Here is a 7,500-nt window from a genome sequence, read left to right on the forward strand (position 1 = left end):
TAAAGTTGATAATACCGTTTCTGGACCAGCATGCAACATGTTCTTATGTACATCTTGCACCATCTTGGCAACTTCAGGATGTCCGTGAGGCAAGATTATTTGATGCTTGCTCTGTTCGGGAAGATCAGCAAACTGTAGTCTCCCGCCAACTCTTAATACCTGATCATCTCTGTCATAATAAGGGTCCAGTTTCAGAAGGCGGCTGTTACTGGGAAGTACCTCTCCAGCTTTCAGTTTCTCGAATTCTTCTTTGTAGACCACTTCCTGCACCCACATACAACATTTAATCTCGGCTTGCCTCACCTCGTCCGCCGACAGTTCCCTTTCACAAGACCTAGACTTAGTCTTAAACAATTTGACCGCTCTCAATACATAAGCAGTTACTCGAATCAACTTTAACCATGTCCCGCAGCGTGACATATCAATCAGTGGTTCTGCAACGACTGCTGTATACACATGGGTAGTTCTTTTTTCCTCGCAAGCTTCGGCGGGAGCAGCTTCGTTTTCGGGTTGAGCGGGTAGTGGTTCACAAGGCGAAGACATCCATTGGGGTCCATTCCACCACAAAGTGCTTGAAATCATATCACTACACTTTAACCCACGCGTCAACAAGTCTGCAGGATTCTCCTTACTTCCACAATACCTCCAACACTCAGGATCCCACGTTGACTGTACCTCAGCCACACGATTGGCAACAAATGGCTTCCAGGAAGAACTCTGCCCTTTTATCCAATGCAGTGCCACCATACTATCTGACCAACACACAACCCTAGCCACCTTCACTGGCAAAGCCCCTACAACAAATTTTAGCAACCTGGCATTTACAACTGCTGCTAAAAGTTCCAGCCTTGGAAGTGACACCTTCTTAATGGGCGCGACTCTGGACTACTACCAGCTGTGAGGATACATTGTCTTGCTTGTCTCTTATTCGAATGTACACTGCTGCTCCATACGCCTTGGGGGAAGCATCTCCAAAACCATGCACCTCTACCACAGAGTCTTGCGTAATACCATTTCCGAAGCATCGAGGGATAGTCACATCCTTTAGCTGCAACGACTCAGACTTCCAACTTAACCACTTTGCTTTAGTGTCGCTATCTAACGGGTCATCCCACTGTAATCCTTTCAACCACAACTCTTAGAAAAGGATTTTGGCTCTAACAGTGAAGGGTGATATCAGTCCCAGTGGGTCAAACATTTTCGATGCCAGACTAAGTAGACTTCTCTTTGACATTGGATCATGGGATGAGATGATTCCACTCGGTGCGAGGAATCTAAAGTGGTCAGAGTTCAAGTCCCATGACACGCCAAGTGCTTTTAGGGGGTCGCTCGAATTGAACTCCATGAATGGCGATGAGGCTCTTTTAGCTGGGTCAATAGCATCCATTACTAGCTCTGAGTTACTTGCCCACTTGGTCAAATTGAATGCTGCTGTCATCATAATTTCTGACATTTCTTGTTGAAGCTTCAAAGTTGAATCTACTGTATCGGCTCCTGTCAGGCAGTCATCGACATACATATTTTGTAAAATTTCTTCTACTGCATACGGGGACATTTCTTTGTATTTGTTTACATGAGCATGGACTGTAGCAATTGCAAGGAAAGGACTTGCGTTCACACCGAAAGTCAATCTCTGCATTCTGTACACCTTTGGTGCTTTGTTAGGCTGTAAATCTCTCCACAGGTAGCGGTGAACATCTCTGTCCTCTGGTGCTAGTTTGACTTGCAGACACATCTTTTCAATGTCTGCTATGAGACCAATTTTGTGTGTTCTAAATCGAATCAGTACAGATGCAAGGTTCGGCTGTAAAGGAGGACCAGGAAGAATACAATCGTTAAGGGAGGCATCACCTCCTTCTCGTGCGGAAGCATCAAATACGATTCTGCATTTTGTCGTTCTTTTGTCATCACGAAATACAGCATGATGCGGTAAGTACCGCACAGTTCCATTGTCTTCTCTGTGATCTTGTACTTGCTCGGCTATCGCTTTCTCTTCAGATTCGTTGATCGCTGTTTTGTAAGCCTTAGCTTTCACAGGGTCTTGGTTTAACTTTCTTTCAACACTTTCCAGGCGTCTCTAAGCTTGTGCATAATTACTTTCTAGCTTTGGAGGATCTCGTTTCCATGGTAGTCGCACCTCATAGTTATGTCCATCAAAGTTCAATCCTCTATTGAAGTCAGCAACAGCACATTCTTCCTCTTGTGACATAACAGGGTCCTCGTTCTCTGCAATACCAATTATTGATTCCAGTTCCCAGAATCTTTTCAATGTTTCGTTAACTCCACCGTTTTCTACAACTGTCAGCATGGATGAAGTTTGGTTTGATTGGCGGTTTACTTGTCCCGTGACAGTCCAGCCGAGGCAAGATTCAACAGCAACAAGTGACTCACTGGAACTACCTCTCTTACAGACCCCAGTCACAAATGAGTAGTAGTGGTCTGCACCAATAAGAACATCTACTTGAACTGAACCACGAGGATAACTATCTGCAAGAGTTAAGCCTTGAAGATGAGAGTTCTTATGGAAGTCCATCTGTACTGGCCCGAGAGGATTACAAATTTTGGAAATAGAAAGGGCCTCCATCTCCACCTTTGAATCTCCCCTAATTGGTGAAAGGGTAAATTTCACTCTTTGGAATCTCTTCGTTTCGCTGGTTTCCCCACCTAGCGTTGTGACACTTAATAGCTCTGAGGGACCTTGCAGGTCAAGGGCCTCTGCAATGTTCTTTCGTATATACGAACGTTGACTCCCTGAATCTAGTAAAACACGAACTGTCATTTCTTGACCCTTAACAATTAACCTGGCCAATGCTGTCTGTAGGAGTGTTTCTTTCATAGGTAATGCAGGCTTAGTTGAAGCCAATCCACTTAAACTAGTGTTGCTTAGGTGCCGAGGTGTAACAACTGACTGCTGCCCATGCAATAACCAGTGATGTCGGTGACCACAATTCGCTACAGAACACTTAGGATGGCGACAAATTCTGGAGAAGTGCTTGTGGTTGCTAGGTTTTAAACAATTGAAACACAGTTTGTTCTCTTGCACTAGTTTCCATCTACCATCAAGTGAGTTTTCATTAAACATTGGGCAATTTTGTGAGTCATGATCTGCCTTGCAGAAATTACAATTTGGCTGTTTTGGAGGGCGTGTTTCACCAAGTAGTGCAGAAGCAGTATACATCTCATTCTCACCACCCATTTTGGGAGATAAAGACTTTCTTCGGTTTTCTTTACCTTTATCAAAACTGTGATTGCCTGGGGTGATGTTCCCATTTGAACTTCTTTCTCCTGCTTCTTTGGACACAACTTGTCGGTTAAGAAATTTAAAGAACAATTCAAGGCCTATTTCATCTTCTTGAGTGTCTGCAAGTGTCAACTCCCATTTTTCCAATAACTGAGGTGGTAACTTGGTCTCAAAAAGGGGTAACAAAATACATCCATGGCTCATTGGATCTTCTCCAAGAGCCTCTAAAGCTCTAGTTCTGTTCATAAAGGTATCATAGAGATCTCTGAGGGAGGATGCATTAACAACTGACTTAGCATCCATCTTGATGATAGATTTCACTAGAAATGAGATGATCATACGTTTTCTTCCATACCTGTGTTTAACGCATTCAACAGCTGCTTCATAATTTGCTCCGGTTACTTCATATCCGTCTATTGCTTTCAAGGCATTTCCAGTTAGCACCGAGCGTAGATAAGTAAACTTCTGAACATTTGGTAAATCAACATTGTTATGCACTGCAGCTTCAAACTGATCCCAGAAGTTTTGAAATTTCAACACATCGCCATTAAACTTTGGCAACTCAATTCTCGGTAATTTCAGATTTGAGGATACACGACTGTCACTGTATGCAATATCCTTCGAGGAGTGATCTCTCACATCGCAATCTTTATTTAGGAATTCATGAGCAGCATCCACAGCTTTATCTACTTCACTCAGAATTTTTCCCCATCTTCGGAGTTCCTCCTCCATCATATCCTCTGCAACAAGCGCGATTAATTCATTTCTCAGTTGAAGATAATTCTCACGGTACACAGTTAGCCTTTCAATTCTCAACTGCACTTTGATTTTGTTGCTTGCATTTTGACTTAGATACAAAATATCCTGAATCAACGCATCCATATCCATTTGCAAGGCTCTGGCTTTACGTCTAATCGAACTAACCTCCTGAATTTCAACTTCACTTTTCACTTGAAGAGGTTCCTTCGAAGCTTCGGCGAAATTCGAACCTGCTTTTAATTCTGGTGCAATAACATTTGACTTCGAATCACACTGACCGTTCGCTAACCTTTCCAGTAAGACTTTTCTCTTTCCAGTAGTCGGCAATCCTTTTTTTCCAAGCATTTCACGAATTTGATCGACTGTGAGTTGAGATAAGTCTTCCATTTTGCTCGAGGAACCGGTGGCCATGTGGTTGCAACTGACGACCTTGCAAAGAATTACAAATTTACTGCTGAAATATCTCCTTTTCTCCGGCTGTGAAGGACCATGTTAGGATTTACGACGAGACACTGAAGCGTAACACAACTTTAATCCACTGGACTCGGCTACACATCGATTTACAAAGGGGATGTATACGAGCGAAATGCTAGACGTACAAAAACCTTCGATAACAAGAGCGGGAACAACAACGAAAGTCACATGACACTCTAAGTCCTACACACTAGGGTGGGGTTAGTATAACTATTCACAGGTCCAGTCTCTCGGGCTTCTTTGTAACCCTTCCAGAACGAGTACGGGCTGTAACAAAAATAATAGTGTAAAACAAAGGATAGAAAAGATAGTGAATGCATTGTTCCTTATGCTATATGTGAGCAAACATATCCGTTGCTTTGATCACAGAAGTGAAGAACTATGTAAATCAAGGAAACTTTTAATAAAAACAATAAAGGAAATGCTAAAAACCAGAAAATATTTGGCACTAACATTATTATTAAGCTTTCTGCAAACAATCTAGCTTTCCATTGATATGTTACTAAGTGGAGAAAGTAGACTCTGCGCCGGCACAACATAATGCTAAAGGTACCCTTACATGATCAGAAAGCAGGTCAAATAGTGCATTTTAGTGGCTATAGGTAATTTAGGCAAAGTTAAAATTGAGACATTGCTGTTCAGCAGCCACTCCCGGACTGGCTACAGGGTGGCCCTGGAATCTTTGCAGGAGCTCCTTGTGGTGGCACTTGCTTTTGCTCAATTGCTGGCCTGCTTGCATGGTCATTTTTGCTTGCAAATTTTGCTTCTCACCAGACCAATAACGGCCATTCAGTGACTCTCTTTAATAGTCACATTCAACACTGAACATTGGTTTCTGTTTTACCCTGCACTGATGTGGTTTTGCACTTGTCCACTTAACCTTCGCTTGCCTCGGCTAGCACCTCACCTCCCATGCTAGGTCCTTCGTTCTGGTTGCAGTTGTCAATGCTGACCTTTATCATAATGGTGGCCAAATAAAATACTCATCTGTTTTAATGCTAATAAGCCTTGGGATCCTCACTACAATGAGCAAATTTCAAAAGAATATTTGTTTCAAAATGAGAGCGGTAGGTCTAACAATTAACATAAATACAAAAGAATGTAAAGGAGGTTGCCATTTAAGAAAGTGGTCTAGTATGAAAGCTGCTTTGGCTGCAGAACCTTCTGTGGTATTTTTGTATTCTTATTTTTTGCCAGCATCTGACTTCGCACTTTTTTTTTAATTTGAGCCCAGTTATTCCCATGAGCTCTAGCTTTAAGGCTTGTACCATCCTGGGTTGGCCTTTCATTGCCCTGAGTTGGTCTCCTGGGTTACCCCTTCAACAGCCCTTTGTCGTTGGATGGGATTCTCCCACACACTTTACCTGCTAAGACTGTCAATCAGATTGTGGCTGGGAAATATACAGTATCAACTTGAGTGATCTGTTGGCTACCAACATTGCAAACCTTGATCTCATGTGCTCTTCGACAGATGCCTATTGTTCACGCCACTCAACCCCCATCCCCCTCCCCCCAAAAAAAGACAAAAAAAAAAAGAAAGAAAATCGCAGATACTGTACATCAAGGATGCAGACCTCTTGGGCTGAAGCTTTCTCTGTTTTCATGGTAATCCTTACTTCGTTTTTTCCCCGTTGTGGGAAGGACTTATTGAGTTAAACTTGCTACAAACTTCTTATTCTTCACACTTACCATCAGTTTAATTTAACGATGCATGTGGCTTGTGTATGACAGAAGCTTTTCACAAGCATGCCGCAGCTTCCAATTTGGTAGATTGGTCCTCGATGAATGTGCAGCTCTACAATTTTTGCACTGCTGGAGCTTCAGTGTGGGGCAGTCTTGATACCTTTACATGTATATCCTCAGTCTTGCCAGAACCATCTGGCAAGACTGTGTCTTGGATAAGACTGAGGATTAAAGACTGAGGGTAAGACTTGTTTACCCATGAACTCTATGATCATTACTCACTCACTCCTTCTGGCAGTGGTCCTTCCTGTGGCCATCTGCTTCCTTTTGAGTTTTTTTTTTCCTGTGCCCCCTTTGCTTCTGCCTTTTGCCATTAGTCTTTGTCAGTTGTACTTTGTTCTCGCATTGGCAGGTTTGCTACAATTAATGTCATGTAGGTGGCCTGACCTCCATCCATCACTGTTCCTCTGAGCTCAGTACCCTGGTGCTTGAGGTTTATGGAGTTGGGGGTTTCCTGTTCCTCCCTGCATTGCTGCCCCGTCCTTGTCTCCAGGGCTGGGGGTAAGGCAGTTAGGTTTGGTGGTGGCTGCTCACAGGGTTGCCATGGATGCCTCCTTGCTCCTCAACAGATATGCTGTACCTTCAACCCACTCCCAAGCTCATCTATTGTTGATGAGTTTTGAAAAACCTCTTGATGTACTAACCAGATTTTTTCAAACTTGGCACAATTGATATTTATACACAGGACATTTTAAAAATGCAATAAAAAGATGGGGTCACCATGCTTGTTTTCGTGCTGTATGCACTTTATTCTAAGTGTTTTTTACTGAATTATATGAGAAGCATTCGAAACTAGATCAACGGAAAAAATTGTCGTTATGTAGCAAAAGCTACTGATAATAATAATTTTATTATGAAAACTTGAACCCACTTATTTGTCTGGGCTATAATCTTTAATAAGTAAAGTGATTTCAAATTGCTCAATCTTGCAAAGAAATGTAAGCAAATTGGACAGCTAGTCATCACCTTGCACTCAGTGTCTGGCTCCAAATGCAGTTTCACATCATTAATTTTTATACAGGTACATGTAAATATTTATTGCAACTTCTAATATCCAACTTTTTTTCTCTTTAAAATATGTTTTACAAATAAAACCATTAAAAATAGGCAGTCACCATGTTCGTTTCTTTGCAACAATCATGATCATAAATGGATGGCAAAGGGGCAATTTCGGCTTCAAAATGATCATTTTCCGAGAAAGGACTGGGGCGAGTTCCAAAACAACACCTTCTTAACTGAGAAGAGTTATCATGATTGCTCCTTACCGGCATATAGATGCAGGA

The 7,500-nt window shown here is 42.2% G+C and overlaps 1 protein-coding gene across 1 annotated transcript in view; it reads left to right on the forward strand.

Moving 5' to 3' along the window:
• Window positions 1–7,500, forward strand: part of LOC138038726 (exocyst complex component 5-like) — a 39,158-nt gene that overhangs the window by 3,738 nt on the left and 27,920 nt on the right. The gene's annotated exons all lie outside the window — the stretch shown is intronic.

The sequence above is a fragment of the Montipora capricornis genome, chromosome 2 (genome assembly GCF_036669925.1).
Source record: "Montipora capricornis isolate CH-2021 chromosome 2, ASM3666992v2, whole genome shotgun sequence".
NCBI lineage: Eukaryota > Metazoa > Cnidaria > Anthozoa > Scleractinia > Acroporidae > Montipora > Montipora capricornis.